Source organism: Protopterus annectens, chromosome 15.part0 (genome assembly GCF_019279795.1).
Source record: "Protopterus annectens isolate FY-2018-M chromosome 15.part0, PAN1.0, whole genome shotgun sequence".
Lineage (NCBI taxonomy): Eukaryota > Metazoa > Chordata > Ceratodontiformes > Protopteridae > Protopterus > Protopterus annectens.
Genome location: NC_056749.1, coordinates 228,828,977 through 228,846,243, shown reverse-complemented (window position 1 = coordinate 228,846,243; position 17,267 = coordinate 228,828,977). Strand labels below are relative to the sequence as shown.

General features: G+C 41.9%; 1 protein-coding gene across 1 annotated transcript in view; it reads right to left on the bottom strand.

The window, feature by feature from the left end:
- The window catches only part of ATP7A (ATPase copper transporting alpha), a 2,674,176-nt gene that overhangs the window by 906,321 nt on the left and 1,750,588 nt on the right, over positions 1-17,267 (bottom strand). The window lies entirely within an intron of this gene.

The window sequence follows — 17,267 nt, the reverse complement described above, 5'->3', positions numbered from 1 at the left end:
CACTAGTACAACTCCAAGTCCTCAGATAAAGTTTGCTGCCTTTCATGTACATATGTTACTATTATAACACACCAAAAATATCAAGAATCAGGGCATAACTTAATTAATTGAAGAGGCTCAAACCAAGAACCTGTGGGTTCTTAAGTTGTGTAGGAATTCTTCCAGGAACATTGAAAGGGGTTGGTTAGGAAGGAAGGTGAGGAAGAATGAAAATGGACAACACAGACACCTAGTTATGGTAAGTGCATAACTTTAAAATCTGATGTTGTCCTTTTCATTCTTCCTCACCACTGGGTTAGAGTCCCCAGCTACATAGCTGCTGGGTGGCCTTCATGGATGCATATGGCAGAGCACTGTTGAACAGTAGGAAGCTCTGCTTTTGAAGATAATGTCCAATTTGTAATGGGTGACAAAGGTACGTATTGCAGACCATGTAGCTGCTGCACAAATAACGTCAAGTGAAGATAAGGAAGAGAAAGCAGCTGAAGTTCAGTTTTACCTGGTTGAATGGGCTCTAGGTGGGTGATGCAAATTTAAACCTTTCTCCTAGTATATGAAAAAAATACAGTCTGTATTCCACTTAGCCAAAGTGATCTTAGAAACTACCTGCCCCAAGCGATTAGAGGAGAAGAACACAAAAGCTGATCAGATTTCCTATGTTGTTTTGTTCAGTGAAGATAAAAATGCAACTGCCCGTGAACATCAAGAAGGTGTAGCATATATTCACCTTTACTTGAGAAATTGGGAAAGAATACTGGTGGTTAAATGGACTGGTTGAGATTAAATTCAGTGGCTACCTTGGTCATGAAAGAAGGATTGCTATGTAGGGATACTCGTCTTTGTGGAAAATGACATAAGGGGGTTTTGCTGGCAATGCCTGTAACTAAGAAATTCTTTTCTAAGATGTAATCATCACTAATAAAATAGTTTTCCATAACAGAAATTTTAAAATCACAAGTACCTGCTGGTTTGAATGGTTTCTGTGTCAGTCCCTGGAGGACTACAGTGAGTTCCCAGGCTGGAGGAGGTTCTGTTATTGGGGGGGGGGGGGTCTGAGAAGAACAACTCCTTTCATGAAAGCTTTATATAATTTAATGGAAAATGTGGAAAAATGTTTGCTTCCTGTATGAAAATTGGATATCACTGCTAACTGTACCTTAATCATAGAAAAACTAGCTCTCTGGTTCAAAAGATGGTTAAGGAGGAGTAATATGTCTGGAATAGAAGCTGAGGAAGGATCGATGTTTTCTTTGCAAGCCTATATAGCAAATCTTTTCCACTTACTTCTGTACTCTTTTTTAGTAGAAGACTTCTGAGATGCGAATACGACATGACGGACAGGGGAAGCAAGCCTAGACAAACTGACCGTCACTGGAATTAGAGAAACGATGCAGTCAGTATGAAAGTGTGGAGACTGGGGTGTTGAAGTCCTTGCAGGCGAGAAAGGAGATCCTGAATGGGCTCCAATATCCAAGAAGGACACTTGAGAGGAGACCACAGGAAGGGGAACCACACCTGTCAAGGCCAAAAGGGGACAATGAAGATGACTAAGCTCTTTGACCTTCTTGCTTTCTAGAGAAATCTTGGGATCAGGGAAAGGGAAGGAATGGCATAAAGAGGACCATAGGGGCCAACTGTGAACTACAGCAACCACTGGTGACTCCCCCTGAGGGGGGATCAAAGTGAAGTACTCACTGCAACTTGTTGAGGGGAGAGGCAAGTAGGTTGCAGCAAGGTAGGCCCCAACGGCTGAAATCTTGTCTGCTACTGATTGACTGAGGGACCACTGATAAGGAATCATAACAGACCTGCTGAGTTTTGTCTGCCAATACGTTGGTTTCCCCAGTATGTCAGATACAATTAGAAAGCAATCTGGAGAGATTGCCCATTCCCAGACCCTCATGGCCTCCCTGCACAACGGGTAAGAATGAGTTCCTCCTTGTTTGTTGATGTACCAGACCATTGACATGTTGTCTGTATAAATAACAATTGTCCGTAGACGAAGATCTTCTTGAAAGGCTTGCAATTGCAGAATGATTGTTCTCATTTCTGGGACATTGACATACAACCTAGTCTCTACAGGGGACCACGTGCCTTGGACCAACTTCACCTTGTAATGTCTCTCCCCCAACCTAGCTGGAAAGTGTCCGTGGTCACCGTGGCTGTGGGTGGGTGAAAAGAAAATGACTGCCTAAATGTAGAGGGTCTATATTAGAAGCTTGAATGTGTACTTTACCCGAATACGTAAACACCAACACATCTTCATTGAACCGTGAAAACATAGATCATCCTGAAGTGCGAAATCCGAAATGTCGAATCTTCATAGTTGGCCCTTCTATGGCATAGCTCTGTAAGGTAAGTGTGTGATAGTTACGGACCTTAGGGTTAGGGTGCGGGTTAAGGTAAGTGCATAGATGGTAATGTATGTGAGATTTAGTGTAGGGTTAGATGTAGGATTTTGTTAAGTGTATGCGTGTGGATTATTTAGTTTCTTTGGGTATAGCTTCTTAAGGTAAGTGCAATAGTTACGGACTTTAGGGTTCGGGTGCGGGTTAAGGTAAGTGCATACATGGTGATATTTGCAAGATTTAGTGTAGGGTTAGAAGTAGGGTTTAGTTTAGGGTTAGAAGTAGGGTTTTGTTTAGTGTATGTATGTGGTTTATTTAGTTTGTTTGGATAGGTAGTATGTAGAGGGCGCTGGGGTGGGACAACTATGACTGTTCGAGTTTTTCAACTTCACAGTTTAGGGCATTCAGTGTATTTGCGGTTCGCAGAATATGTGTTGGTGTTTTTGTATTCGGTAACTCGGACTTTCGCGATTTTAATATAGACCCAATGTAGATCTTGGCACTGAATCCACCAATGTACATGATGTTTGCAGATTACTGTGATTTTTATCAACATCCGGAGAGGTTGATAAAGGATTGACCATTGCACTGACAGTGTCCACTGGAGAATTTGAATGAAGAACCTGGATAACGGTACTAGAATTATTAATATCGACATGGATCTAGTACCTGTAACACTAGTCTCGCAGAAGAAGGATGAGAAAGCATATCCTGTATTTGATTTCTTAAAGAAGTGATCCTAAGCATTGGAAGGTAAGCCACTGTGCTTAGGGTATTTAACTGGGTTCCAATAAATTCTAGGTTTTGCACTGGAGTTAGTTTTGATTTTGCAAATTTATAGAAATCCCTAAAAACTTGGAGATGTGCAGCAGAATTTGGCAGTAAGGAATCAATTGTCAAGGTATGGAAACAACTGGAATCCCTTGAGTCTCAAGTGAACTGCAACCCCTGCCATGGTCTTGGTGAACACCTGTGGGGTTGTGGTGAGCCCAAAGTGCAGTGCTCTGAATTGATAGTGATTGGCTCCCAGTTGGAATGCAGAAATTTCCTGGAGCCTGTGAATCTTTATATGATACTACGTATCGTCCTTGCACAGCAGCAGCAGAATGGACTGTAAAGTAACTATTTGGAACTTGGACTACTTCACATACTGACTTGGTTTGCTTAGATCCAGGACTGATCTGAGGTCCCCCATTTTCTTTGGCACCAAAAAGAAGTGGGAGCAAGTCCCAAATCCTATCTGTTCAGTTGGGACATTTTGGATGACTCTTTTCTTGAGCAGCTTTTGAAATTCTTGGGCTGCTAACTCCCTCTGACTGGGTGGAACATCAGGGAGTTTTTCGCTTGGTTTTGTGGAAAAAAGGAAAAGGGAATGTAATATCCTCTGGATATGATGCTTAGCACCCAGTCATTTGTTGTGATATTTGTCCAGGTTTCTGGGTGGAAAGAAAAATGCCCCCAACACAGCTACCTCCAGAGAAGGGTAGCTGGGCAGCGCATCAGTAGCGCTGATAGCATTTGTCGAGAAACTAACCCCTAAAGCCCTGATTCTGCGGACCTTCTCTGCCTCTAGGGTGATGCCTGCCATTGAAACCTCCTCCTCCTCTGGAAGAGGAATCTCCTCACAAGTCTTAAAAAGATCCTGAGATTTGGGGAACCACATTTTCTTACTACCTCGTTGGTTCCTGGAGAAGGTACACTGAATGGTATAAAACTTAATTCCAAGAGCAGGCAATCCTGCTCGGTGTGGGTAAATGTTTCCTTGACTCATGGACCAAATAAGAAGAACCATTGAAAGGGGCATTAAAAAAAGACATCTTAAAAGGTTTCGCAAAATCACAAAGCCTCATCCAGGCATGATGCCGTATGGCTAGGCCTGAGCCGGCTGCTTGAGAGATGCCTTCCACTGCATGGGAAATTAACCTTTACATTGAATTAGTTACTGATGACACAGTGGCCAGTTGCAGAAAAACTTTCTAAAAATCCTCTGCCGACATGGACCCAGCAAGAGAGCTTGAAAGTTTTTTAATCAAATCTCTCTGCAAACAGGTGAAGTGGGCCGTAAAATTTAACGACCTCAGTGCAAAAGTAACTGAGATATAAATGCACTTCCCAAATCTGTCCATCACTCTAGACTCCTTGTTGCAGGATGTAGCTGGGCCAGCTCTGAAAGCTTTCAAGAACACAGTCTCCTCAGGTGAAGGATTTTGGGAAGACCAACCACCTCTTTAATTAAGGATTTCCATGATGTTCCCAAAGGAAACATTGTCGGATGGTGATCTGGGGGATCCTTCACCTCCCTCAAAATATGTGCCCTCCATGACAGACTCCATGGGTGAGTCTATGTTCCTCCTTTTACACGTCCCTTTCTGAGGGACCGCCTCAGTGGGATGGTCTGGGGAGGTATCAGAAGAGGAAGGATTTCCCTGGAGAAAGCATGAATGGAGATCCTCTGGAACTGGCTTACCCAACGGCATAAATGATGGCCTTCGAGCTCAAAGTAGATGATGGGTGTGGGTAGCAGCCAAGATGCAAGAGGACAGTTCTCTGGCTGCAGAGAAAACCCTTTCTAAAACCTGGAAGGCAGACACCTCTCTCCCCCTCCTCGGAACTGATACAATAGAGGAAGGGAAGCCGTACTCATCCCTGGATCCACGTCGCCTGGAGACAACTGGTCCCAAGCTGTCTAGTGCCGAGGCACCCAGAGGAAGGGATGGCTCTAAAATATAGGAGCCGAACCCTGCCCTTGGACCAGGCACAGACTTCTCAGATCCAAAGACAAGGGAGCTGAGCTAGTCAGCGTCAGCATCAGATCCAAAGGAAGACATTTCTTTGGATCCAATGACGTACTTCTTGGGAATCTAGGATCCTTGAGCTGCGAAGCAGGGGGGATGGATTGGAGAAGGAGACAGATGTTTTCTGGTAGATGAGCTGAAGGATCCTTTTAGGGGACAGAGCTGGAAGAACCCCCATCTGAATTTGAGCTTGAAGAAATGTCCACATCATTCTGTCCATATCTAACTCAGAAAAGCTCCTGGAAGAACTGGACAAAGTGGAGGAAGGTAGTCTGGAAGATTTAGTAGGAGTAACAAGAATTTTTGCTGGCAGGGGACACTGCTTGAATGATAACATCTGGGAATGACCTCTAAATATCAGATCTGAAGTTTTAGGACCCAAAGTAGGGGAAACTTGGATAGGAGAACTGGCAGATGGGGTTGAAGTTATCAGATACAAGGGTAGAGTAGGATCTGAGACTGGCTGAGCAAGTGTAGGATCCAAGGCAGTAGGATCCGAACCTTTGCTTTGTTTGGCCGACAGCTCTAAGGATGAATAAGAAGACTTGTGATGCCTCTTTTTAGGCTCTGAGGCCATCAGAGTAGAGGGGGTTTGAACCTCAGCAGGTAACAGATCTCTTACAATCAATTTGTTCCTGCAATTCAAGAGAGCTCTCAGAACAAAGGTAGCACAGATCACACAAGGCGTGTTCAAATACACGCACTTCTTTTGGACATCGGAACTGGAAATTTTATACCCACAAGAAGTACGCTTCTTAAACCTGGTAGGTTTGCTGTGTTTGTTGGACAAAGCAAGCAACAGCAGAGGCACACACACAAATTTCTGCTCTGACTAAAAAAATCACAAACCTGCACATTCTAAGGTAGTTCCTGTCACCAGTGAGAAACTTAGCTAAATATGAGAAAAGTTAAACTTTTTTAAAATCTAAACTATGAACTCTTAAAAACTTAAAAATTTAAACAGTATCTAAAAGTTACCCTAAACATAACACACTAAAGAACAAATACTAATCCTAGAAAAAAGTCCAAAGGGATAAGCTGCACTATTTATTCTAACTAACTCTACACGGCTATAATAAAGAAAAAATATCACCGAAGGTGAAGCAAAAGCATTAACAAAGGTATATCACCACAAGAGGCTGGATCTTCTGCCTGTCTTTGATGGCAGCAAAAAAAGATCTGAGGACTATGGGATGCACCTGGGGATTATGGGTAAAGGGGGAGCACGAGGCTTGGATTGGAAGTCTAGTAGAATGAGGCCGAGTCAGATCTGAGGATCGCATTCTAGACCCAGTGGTGAAGAAGAATGAAAAGATCATGAGATGGACTGGTTTAATGTTGGATTCTGTTCCTACTTTAGGCATAAAAGATGAATTAATTTTTAGGAAAACTCCGTCTTTATGACAAATGATGTAAGGAGATTTGGTTGACAAGGCTTGTAGTTTAGATACTCTCTTAGCTGACGTAATGGCTACCAAGAATATAGTCTTCCATGAAAGAAATTTAAAATCATAACTATCAGCAGGTTTGAAAGGTTTTCGAGTAAGGCCTTGAAGGACAATTGTAAGGTCCCAAGGGGGAGAAGGAGGCCTTAGCAGAAAAATACCCCACATACAGGCTTTGCACAACTTCGACAAAGAAATAGTGGAAGATCCCTTTCCTGAATGAAAATTAGAAATGGCAGTCAGCTGTAACTTAATGGTAGAGACACTGGTGCCGTCAAGAAAAAGTGAACTCAGAAAAAGCAGAACAGCTAATGTAGGAGCTCTAAATGGATCAATATTCTCCTTTAAAGCCCAAATCCACTCCACTTACTGTTATACACCTTTTTTATGGAAGCTTTCTGCAAGGCCAAGATTACGTCACGAAATGGGGAAGCAAGCCTGGGCTTTCATATAATCACTGGAAGTGGAGAAACCATGCTGTTATTTTTGAGTGTGTAGAGACTGGGTTGTCAAAGCTCGGATGGATGGCAGATAAGGTCCTGATTGGGATCAAGTATCCATGGAGGATACTTCAGGTTAGACCATAGGAAGGAGAACCACACCTGAAGAGGAGGCAATGAGAATCACTGAGCACTTCAGCCTGTTGGCTTTCTGTAGAAACTTCAGGATCATGGGAAGGGGGGGGTAAGCATAAAGGAGATCAGGGAGCCAACTGTGGACTAGAGCATCCCTTGCTGACTCCCCTTTTGGGGGATCAGAACAAAGTACTTGCTGCATTTGTTGTGTAGGGAAGAAGCAAAAAAGATTGCACCGAGGTTGGCCCCAACAGCTGAAAATCTGGTTTGCTACTGCTTAACTGAGGGACCACTCATGAGGGATCAGAATGGACCTCCTGAGGCTGTCTGCTAGCATGCTGGTTCCCCCCGAGAATGGGCGTTGCAATCAGAAAGCAGCTTGAATAGATCATCCATTCCCAACCTCACATGGCCTCTATGCATATTGGGTAGGATCAGGTTCCTACTTGTTTGTTTATATACCAGACCACTGACATGTTGTCTGAATGAATTGCAATAGTCCCTAAAGGGATAAGGTCCTGAAAGGCTTGCAACATTAGAAGGGCTGCTCTCATCCCTAGGACATTAATATTCAGTTTGGTCTCATGCTGGGGCCATGTACCCTGGACCATCTTTCCCTGATAATGTCCCCCATCCCAATAGGGAAGCATCTGTGGTCACTGTGGCTAATGGAGGGAGAGACAGAGAATGACCTGCCCAGTGATAGGTCTTTTGATTGCATCCACCATTGGAGACATCTTCTGCAAACTGGAGTTAATCTGACAGGAGCAGACAGGGGCTGGTAAAGAATGGACCATTGAACAGCCAGGGTCCACTCTATGACTCGTAGAAAATATCTTGCTAAGGGTACTAGAATGATGGTCACTGACACAGACCCCAGTGCTCTGAGAACTAACTGTGCTGGAGGAGATGGGAGGTTCAATAAGTCCTGGACATGCCATCTCAGAGATGTTAGGCAATGAAGAGGTAAGGATGCTGTTTGGGTTGAAGTGTTCAGCTGCGTTCCTATAATTTCTAGATTCTGCACAGGAGTCAGGTTTATTGAAATATCCAGGGAACTAAAGATCTGTACCAGGTAATCCCTGGCTTGGATCAGTTGATGTCTTGTTGGTGCAGTAAGGAGCCAAATGTCTAAATATAAAAACACCTGGAATCCTTTTAACCTCAGGTGAGCCACAACAGCTGCCAAACATTTGGTAAACACTCAGGGGGCTGTGGTGATTCCAAAGGGTAGTGGTCTGAGTTGGTAATGATTGGTCCCCAGCTGAAAGCACAAGTGTCTCCTAGAGCGTTTGTTCATTATGATGTGATAATATGCATCCTGGAGATCTACAGAGCATATCTAAGCATATGTAATCATCCTTGCGTAGAAGTTGCAGAATGGACTGAACTGCAACCATTCGAACTTCGACTTCTTGACATAAGGTTGATGTTGCCGAGATCCAGTACTGCTCTTAGGTGGGTTCCTATTACATTGTTGAAGTTTACAACTTCAAACACCATATGTTTGAAGTTGTAAAACTTCAAAAACGTTAAAAAAAAAATTACCTGTTTTAAGCAGGGGGGGTAAGCCACCCTGCACCGCCCAAACCCCCTGCTCTTTAAATACGCCAACTCCGAGACCGCACTATAATGAAGTACAGTGCAGAAAGGGAAGATTTCACTTTACTACACTACAGTGCGATCTCGGAGTTGGTATATTTAAACAGCGTGGGGTTGGGGGGGGTGCAGGGGGGCTTGCCCCCCTTCTTAAAACAATCAGGTAATTTTTTTCTTTTTTTAAGTATTCAAAGTTTTACAACTTCGAACATATGAGTTCGACCATATGGTGTTTGAAGTTGTAAAACTTTGATTACGTAATAGGAACCTGTCTTAGGTCCCCTTCCAAAAAGAAGCAAAAATAAGTTCCATATCCTATTTGTTCGGTCGTGACCTCTTGGATGACTCTTTTCTCTAGAAGTGTTTGAACTTCTCGAATGGCAAACTCCCTCTGACTGGGTGCACATTGGGGAGTACCCTCCTGGGACTTGGAGGTGAGGGGGAAAAAGGAATGTAATAACCTCTGGATATTATTTTTAGCACCTGAGCATTGTTTATTTGTCCAGGCATCTAGATACAGGGATAGATGTCCCTCGACTGCCTCCAAAGCCGGCCAGTCAGGCAAGCGCTTCAGCAGTGCTGACAGGGCTAATCAGAAAGGGGTTCCCTAGAGACCTGATTCTTCAGACCCCCCTGCCTCCGGGGCAGCATCTGCCAATGAAACCTTCTCCTCCTCTGCCCCTGGAAGAGGTATCCCTGGGCAAGTTCTGGAAAGGCCCTTGACATTTTCTGAACCAAGTCTTCTTCCCTCCACATTAATTTCTTATAAAGGTTCTTTGGCAGGTAATAAACTTAAACCCTACTGCAGGACAAGGTCTTTCCATCTTTTTCGCTGCTAGCAAGTGTTTCTTTTACCAATGGTCTAAACAAGGAGGAACCATTAAAGGGGGCATTAATGAAATATGCCTTGAAGGGTTCTGCGAAATCACAAAGCTGCATCCAGGCATGTCTCTTAATGGTTATGCCTGCACTGGCTGCCTATGATCTGCTTTCACAGACAGCGAAATCAGCCTTATCAAGGAGTTTGCAAGAGAAGCCAGAGCTGCCAATTGGGAAGAAACCTGTTTATGGTTCTTCTCCGATAAGGTCTCTTTCAGAGAATTGGTTAGCTCCTTGAACAGATTTCACTGCGTATGTGTAAAATATGCCAAGTAGTTCAATGCCCTCGGTGTGAAGGTGACTGACGCATACATGCACTTTTCATGTCTGTCCAAAACCCAAGACTCCTTCCTTGTTCGCGAGATGAACAGAGGAGCTTTGTTTGGTGAGCTCCTTTTTTGTGACTGCAGACACAACAACGGCATCAAGTGGGAGACCCTTGCTCCAATGTAAGCAGTCAGAGGGAGGCCTCAGGAACTTATCAGGATGCTTCAGGATCAGCTTGACTGTGTCCGGTTCCTTCCAAGCCCAGCGGGATGGGAAATTAAGTCAATTAGTTTGTTCACCGGGGGAGTCACCCAGGACGTAGATGGCCTGCCCAGAAAGCCTCCAAGAGCACCGACTCCTTGGAAGAAGGATTTCTGCCTCAGGAGTTCATGGATGTCTCCAAAGGTTACGTCATCCAGTGGAGATCGGGGGGATCCTTCTCCTTCATCAAAATCAGTGTCCTCGGTAAAGGACTCCAAGGTGGAGTACATGTGCTTCATCTTATATGTTTTTTTCCAATGAACCTCCTCTGTGGGATGGTCAGAAGAAGAATCAGAAGAAGAGGGGACCCCTTATGGGGAAATAGTCTGGAGGCTTACTGGGGGGGGGGGGCTAACCAGAGGCAGGATGGATGGACTAAAAGCTTGGATGAGATGATTGGGTAGGGTCCATAAGATGCAGAGTCACATCTCTAGGTCTAGAGAAAGCCCTCTCTGCTACCTGGAAGGCTAACGAGGCAAGGACCCCCCCCCCCGGAGAAAAGCTGCCAGAGGAGAGAGATCTAAAGCCTCCAGACAGAGCCAAGCCCAAGCTGTAGAAGGCCAAGGTCCCAGGGGAAGAAACGGACCCCACCAGGTTGGGACCAAAGCCAATCCCCAGGAGCTGGTGCCGGCATCTTGGATCCAGGGCCCACTCTGATCCAAGGGTATCAGAGCAGAGTGAGTCCGGGAAACAGAGTTGAAGAAAGACATATCCTCAGATCAGACGACAACTATCTCAGGAAAACTGAATCCTGGGATTCAAAAACAGTAAGTCAAATCGGAAGAAGAGCTTGCTTGTAGCACAATTGTTGGCACTCTCACGGATCCAGGGTGGGATGAAGATGACAAAATCCCCAACTGTATCTCAGCTTTGAGAATATATTAAATCATCCTGTCTAAATCTGATTGGGAAAAGCTTCGAGAAGACCTACAGGATGCTGATGAATGTCTGGACTTGGCCGGTAATGGAGTGAGCAGAGAGGTCGGAGAAGGGGAAGCTGGTCTGCTCCAAAAAGGGGCATGGCTCTGAGACCTCATATCCCAAGGCCTAGAATCCAAGGGAGGCCTGATCACGGAACAGATACTCTGGATCAGAAGAATGTCTGTTGGATCAGAGGCTACGCTGGGATCCAAAATGTTAGGATCTAAGGATGATCAGATCCGAGGGGCAAACTTGTCTCCTGTACTGGAGTATGTCAGATGCAAACAGGCTCTCGGATCCAAAGATGATTTAGTATTTAGCGGATCCGAAGAATTTGGATCTGGCAATTTTTGTGTTTTTTCAGCCAGAGAAGACACAGCCCCTGGACTTGCTGGGAGGGCTCACTTCTTGGAGGGGGTTTGAGCCCCAGAAGAAGGAAACAGACCTCTCAAAATCAGCTTATTTCTTCTGACAGGATACAAGGGTTGAATACCAAGCAAATAACACAGTTGGCATTAAAATGCCCTGGCCCAAGACAGCAGACACACCTCTTGTGGGCATTAGAATTTGGAATTTTGTGCCCACAAGAGGTGCATCTGATATTTTAATGGAAGGACTTCACTCACACACGGAAAAAAAGACAGGTTATCACACACACACACACACACACACACACACACACACACACACACACACACACTCTAAGGACAGAAGACAGAAATCTATATATATATTTTTTTTTTACTTAGAAAACTAGAAAGGAAGAAAAAGGATAATATGCCAACAGCACTATAAACTGTAGAAGCCGAGAGTAGGGAGGAAAGAGCAAGACTCTAATGCCAGCAGACTAACTAACTTGGGAAGGGAAGTAAAGGACAGCTAAACAAGTGAAGAAAGAAGATCTACTAGGCTTTTTTACAACAGTTAAGAGAAACGAGATAGAAATACAGTAAAATAGCAACTCACAGTTAAGAAAAATGCTCGAGAATAATGGACCATATATGTGCTGGATGGTGGCAAATGAGATCTGAGGACTGGAGTTAGGGAAGATATGATGCATTATGGGAAAGGAAGGCGCTTCAGACTCCGATCCTGAAGTCTTGTGAATGTGGCCAAACTAGATCCAAGGTCAGATCTGAAGACTCAACACTGAGGAAGAATGAAAAGGACAACAACAGACTCTCATTTTTCAGATATACTTTCAAGTGTTTTGCAACTTGTAATACCGCTGCCATTGTGTATATGGCATTCTGTAAGGTGAGTCAAGCATTCTACATAGGGAAATGCACAAGAAGGTTGAAGGACAGAATTACTGAAATACACAGAGAGGTAGCAACTAATGCTTTGGGTAAGCATATGAGGGAGAAAGGAAATACACATACATTTAACTTTAGAGTGAGTGACATCAGACAGAAGAAAAAAGGGGGATCTTAATGAGTTAGAAGTATGTGAATACTCATGGATCACACTTTTAGAAGCTAATTGTTTTCCAGGTTTAAATACAGCAGTAAGTATTAAACCTATTTTAAAAAGAAAACAGTTGACTTTGAAATAACATCCTATGTGGATGGGTCTTATTTAAATGTTTTACTTATTTTATGGCTATACTGACTTTCAGTAACATTTTACCTGTATATGTGTCTTTAAACTGAAGTGCTTAATATAACTGTGTCATGTGATTAGTTCTATGGTTTGAATTTGCTATTTAAATGAATGCATTTGATTTCTCTTTTACACATTGATGAAGGGTTGATCCCAAAAGCTTTGTGATTTTTTCCTGTTTGGAACAAATGCTGCATTTTACCTCAACGTTTCCAGGCATTTTTGTTACCACTGTTTTGCATTTTCTATACTGCCTGGTTTAACTACATGATGTCCTTGTTTCTTTGGATTTTTGGTTGCTTTGCTTTGGAGCAGCCACTGGCATTGAAGCAGTTTTATCCTTGAACATGACACAGTCTATGGTGAATAATAGTCGTTCTGTGAACCAAATGTTGCCAATTCAACATAATCCACTGCTATCCTGTTTGGGGGAACCAAGAGAAGTCTTGACACCTGATGTGGATGAGGCTGCTGCTGGCTTAAAAGAAAAAAATAACTGTCTTGGAATGTAAGGTACAGTCATTTAAAAGATTACAGTGGCAACGCTTTAGTTTTTTAACATATTTAGAATGTGGTGTTGTTCCATGTGGTCTGAGGGTTTTAAAAATTCCCTCATACCGTAATACGTACCCAGAGTTACTCAAAAAGTGACAAGAGCTTAATTTGAGAATTGGGGCTGACTATATGAGATTAACGAATGAATATTCTGAAAAAATTGAATGTGACTTACAAAAGGAGATTATTCAGATTGAGAATGAATTGCTTGAAACACCTTTAACAAATGAGAGTTCATTGTTATATAAAAAAATGCTTGAGAAATTAATTTTATTTGAACAAAAGCTGATTGCCACTAAGAAATGCAAATTGAACCAAGACATTGGAGATTTTAAAAATGGGCACATTTTTTTCTTGGCCTAGGGAACACCCTATAACTTTTACACAGGAAGGTAGCTATAATAATAAACAGCAAAGGATGAAACAGACTATGGACTCACTAGATTAATTTTTTCTTGATGAACTTGTCAGTGGACATAATCTTAACTTAGATTCAACTAACAGGAATTTGCAACCTGTAGACTCAAACAATGTTACACATTCACTACCAGAAGCAAGTACTTCTGTGAGGTCCACAGCCCCCACTAACATAAATGGTACAACCCTGCAGAATCAGGATTTTTAGCAGGGAAAGACTCTAATTACTATCATATTACCAGGGAAAGTGGAGAAGGCAATATGGAGTGCATCAAAGAACCAAGAAAAGGAGAGGGACAATTTGAGGGGTAGTAAGCAGACTCAAGATCAGCAGTCCAACAGGTGGCAAAGCCGAGGACTGGAGACCCGCAGCAGGACTCTCAGCAACAAGAGCCGAGTGTATTTTCTGTTGTTAATCTTTCTTCCTTTCATTAAAAAAGGGGGAATCTTAATAATGAGTTAGATGCATGTGAATACTCATGGATCACACTTTTAGAAGCTAATTGTTTTCCAGGTTTAAATACAGCAGTAAGCATTAAACCTATTTTAAAAAGAAAACTGTTAACTTTGAAATAACATCTTGTGTGGATGGGTCTTAGTTAAATGTTTTACTTATTTTATGGCTATACTGACTTTCAGTAACATTATACCTGTATATGCATCTTTAAACTTAAGTACTTTAATATAACTGTGTCATATGATTAGTTCTATGGTTTGAATTTACTATTTAAATGAATGCATTTGATTTCTCTTTACACATTGATGAAGGGTTGATCCCAAAAGCTTTGTGATTTTTTCCTGTTTGGAACAAATGCTGCATTTTACCTCAACGTTTCCAGGCATTTTTGTTACCACTGTTTTGCATTTTCTATACTGCCTGGTTTAACTACATGATGTCCTTGTTTCTTTGGATTTTTGGTTGCTTTGCTTTGGAGCAGCCACTGGCATTGAAGCAGTTTTATCCTTGAACATGACACAGTCTATGGTGAATAATAGTCGTTCTGTGAACCAAATGTTGCCAATTCAACATAATCCACTGCTATCCTGTTTGGGGGAACCAAGAGAAGTCTTGACACCTGATGTGGATGAGGCTGCTGCTGGCTTAAAAGAAAAAATAACTGTCTTGGAATGTAAGGTACAGTCATTTAAAAGATTACAGTGGCAACGCTTTAGTTTTTTAACATATTTAGAATGTGGTGTTGTTCCATGTGGTCTGAGGGTTTTAAAAATTCCCTCATACTGTAATACGTACCCAGAGTTACTCAAAAAGTGACAAGAGCTTAATTTGAGAATTGGGGCTGACTATATGAGATTAACGAATGAATATTCTGAAAAAATTGAATGTGACTTACAAAAGGAGATTATTCAGATTGAGAATGAATTGCTTGAAACACCTTTAACAAATGAGAGTTCATTGTTATATAAAAAAATGCTTGAGAAATTAATTTTATTTGAACAAAAGCTGATTGCCACTAAGAAATGCAAATTGAACCAAGACATTGGAGATTTTAAAAATGGGCACATTTTTTCTTGGCCTAGGGAACACCCTATAACTTTTACACAGGAAGGTAGCTATAATAATAAACAGCAAAGGATGAAACAGACTATGGACTCACTAGATTAATTTTTTCTTGATGAACTTGTCAGTGGACATAATCTTAATTTAGATTCAACTAACAGGAATTTGCAACCTGTAGACTCAAACAATGTTACACATTCACTACCAGAAGCAAGTACTTCTGTGAGGTCCACAGCCCCCACTAACATAAATGGTACAACCCTGCAGAATCAGGATTTTTAGCATGGAAAGACTCTAATTACTATCATATTACCAGGGAAAGTGGAGAAGGCAATATGGAGTGCATCAAAGAACCAAGAAAAGGAGAGGGACAATTTGAGGGGTAGTAAGCAGACTCAAGATCAGCAGTCCAACAGGTGGCAAAGCCGAGGACCGGAGACCCGCAGCAGGACTCTCAGCAACAAGAGCCGAGTGTATTTTCTGTTGTTAATCTTTCTTCCTTTCATTAAAAAAGGGGGAATCTTAATAATGAGTTAGATGCATGTGAATACTCATGGATCACACTTTTAGAAGCTAATTGTTTTCCAGGTTTAAATACAGCAGTAAGCATTAAACCTATTTTAAAAAGAAAACTGTTAACTTTGAAATAACATCTTGTGTGGATGGGTCTTAGTTAAATGTTTTACTTATTTTATGGCTATACTGACTTTCAGTAACATTATACCTGTATATGCATCTTTAAACTTAAGTACTTTAATATAACTGTGTCATATGATTAGTTCTATGGTTTGAATTTACTATTTAAATGAATGCATTTGATTTCTCTTTTACACATTGATGAAGGGTTGATCCCAAAAGCTTTGTGATTTTTTCCTGTTTGGAACAAATGCTGCATTTTACCTCAACGTTTCCAGGCATTTTTGTTACCACTGTTTTGCATTTTCTATACTGCCTGGTTTAACTACATGATGTCCTTGTTTCTTTGGATTTTTGGTTGCTTTGCTTTGGAGCAGCCACTGGCATTGAAGCAGTTTTATCCTTGAACATGACACAGTCTATGGTGAATAATAGTCGTTCTGTGAACCAAATGTTGCCAATTCAACATAATCCACTGCTATCCTGTTTGGGGGAACCAAGAGAAGTCTTGACACCTGATGTGGATGAGGCTGCTGCTGGCTTAAAAGAAAAAAATAACTGTCTTGGAATGTAAGGTACAGTCATTTAAAAGATTACAGTGGCAACGTTTTAGTTTTTTAACATATTTAGAATGTGGTGTTGTTCCATGTGGTCTGAGGGTTTTAAAAATTCCCTCATACCGTAATACGCACTCCAGAGTTACTCAAAAGTGACAAGAGCTTAATTTGAGAATTGGGGCTGACTATATGAGATTAACGAATGAATATTCTGAAAAAATTGAATGTGACTTACAAAAGGAGATTATTCAGATTGAGAATGAATTGCTTGAAACACCTTTAACAAATGAGAGTTCATTGTTATATAAAAAAATGCTTGAGAAATTAATTTTATTTGAACAAAAGCTGATTGCCACTAAGAAATGCAAATTGAACCAAGACATTGGAGATTTTAAAAATGGGCACTTTTTTTCTTGGCCTAAGGAACACCCTATAACTTTTACACAGGAAGGTAGCTATAATAATAAACAGCAAAGGATGAAACAGACTATGGACTCACTAGATTAATTTTTTCTTGATGAACTTGTCAGTGGACATAATCTTAACTTAGATTCAACTAACAGGAATTTGCAACCTGTAGACTCAAACAATGTTACACATTCACTACCAGAAGCAAGTACTTCTGTGAGGTCCACAGCCCCCACTAACATAAATGGTACAACCCTGCAGAATCAGGATTTTTAGCAGGGAAAGACTCTAATTACTATCATATTACCAGGGAAAGTGGAGAAGGCAACATGGAGTGCATCAAAGAACCAAGAAAAGGAGAGGGACAATTTGAGGGGTAGTAAGCAGACTCAAGATCAGCATCCAACAGGTGGCAAAGCCGAGAACCGGAGACCCGCAGCAGGACTCTCAGCAACAAGAGCCGAGTGTATTTTCTGTTGTTAA